This window comes from Austrofundulus limnaeus, unplaced genomic scaffold (genome assembly GCF_001266775.1).
Source record: "Austrofundulus limnaeus strain Quisiro unplaced genomic scaffold, Austrofundulus_limnaeus-1.0 Scaffold680, whole genome shotgun sequence".
NCBI classification, from domain to species: Eukaryota; Metazoa; Chordata; class Actinopteri; order Cyprinodontiformes; family Rivulidae; genus Austrofundulus; species Austrofundulus limnaeus.
In genome coordinates this window covers 171,319-172,894 of record NW_013953082.1, presented here as the reverse complement: position 1 = coordinate 172,894, position 1,576 = coordinate 171,319, and the positions used below count along the sequence as shown (strand labels likewise).

Here is a 1,576-nt window from a genome sequence, read left to right as displayed (position 1 = left end):
CACACACACTTTTAAAATGGTTCTGACGCCCATGTACTGTACATGGCCTTATCAATGGATCTTGAAACTTCACAGTGATTCCTTGTAAAAGTCAGTAAGTTGTGTTTGGTGAAACCAGTGTCCTTCCATTAACTCCATGGTCTGAGAAAAAAGGCCAACTTTAAACAGAACAGAGTGAAGTTTCAACTTCTGAAGCTGGGGACCGTGTTTGTGCCGGTTCTTACCCACAGGTGGACAAAGTCTGGACTGGTTGGAGACAGAAAAACAAGATGTTAGAAAGTCTGGATCTGGATCTGGACTCTGTGGGGTGGTCTGAATCCTGACCCGACTACAAGCACACCTAGCTGACAGCCAGTGGAAAAACAAAAGAAGAAATGGAGAGGAGCAGCGAGCTGTCGGCCATCTTTGTCTCATGTGGTTAGGTTAGGTTAGGTTACTATTTCCAGTTTATCCAGTTAATCTGCTGCAGTTAGTCAGTCAGTCAGTCAAAGTCAGTCAGTGTGTACTTCAGGTTTTTTAAAGAAAGAAAACTTGTGTCTCCTGATTAAAACCTACAGTGGAGCCAGGTGCGGTTCTAGGGGCGAGGCCATGGGGGCATTGGCCCCAGTTTTAGCTGATTGGCCTGCTGAAGTGCCCCTGTCCTGTCACTCATCTGTCTTTTACCAGATGGCAATGATGGTGGATCTGGGTGCAGTTCCATGTCCAAACACTAGAGGCGCTAATGAGTCAAAAGTCCAKCTTAGAGAAGTTTTGACCAATCCTGCAGAAAAAGTCTTTCAGCTGACAAATGATGGCTGGATTTTCTCAAATGCTGTGTGTTTGAAAGTATTTGATCTACGTACGGTAAAAACRTATGTAAAATTGGTAAGGATAATTTTTTGTGCAAGKTTTTTTTTTATTACATTGCATTATAGGTGTTTGTGTGACTGGTTAAATTTATACACCTTACCAAAACTGGCCCCTTACTCAGAAAAATCCTAGATCCACCACAGAGTGGAGCATTATCCATCTGTGCAGAAAACATGTTTTTTTTTAGATCCTTGCATTTTATGGTTTCTGCAACACTTTCATTTAATGCAAATATCTGTTTTTTTTTCTTTAAAAGTTTTTTTCCCACTTTTGAATTTTCTGAGCTTGTTTTGCTCCAAAGCCACACATCATGGCAGCTGCAGGGTTTTACTGTTTCACTTCTTAAAGACAGTTCAAAATGTTTTCTCAACATTCCTACCTTCATTTCTTGTTTTAGTAACTCTTCTTAAACACACTGGATTTTAAAATTCACAGGTTGATATCTGCAGATAAATCACAGAAAAGACCAAACTGAATCTTTAAGAAAATTTGTTTTCACAGGTGTTTAAAAACAACAACTAGAGGAAGGAAATGCCCTTTATGACTGCTTTTACCTGTGAAATTMTAAAAATAATTCAGCTCAACGACAGGACGTGGAGTTTAAAAGAGGAGCAGTTTTCTCCTCACACCAGAAGCTACCTTCAGCAAACACAATTTTGTTGTTCAACCATCCACCATATTTATTTTTCTACTGTTTTATTATTCCAGCTTTGTGCTTATGACTGAT

The 1,576-nt window shown here is 39.6% G+C and overlaps 1 long non-coding RNA gene across 1 annotated transcript; it reads right to left on the bottom strand.

Moving 5' to 3' along the window:
• Positions 1–10: 10 nt before the first annotated feature.
• LOC106531823 (uncharacterized) lies at positions 11–484 on the bottom strand. The gene is made up of 3 exons (XR_001311994.1): positions 341–484; positions 225–246; positions 11–141 (listed from the first exon to the last, which is right to left on the bottom strand). It is a non-coding gene; the product is annotated as an uncharacterized LOC106531823 (long non-coding RNA).
• Positions 485–1,576: the final 1,092 nt, after the last annotated feature.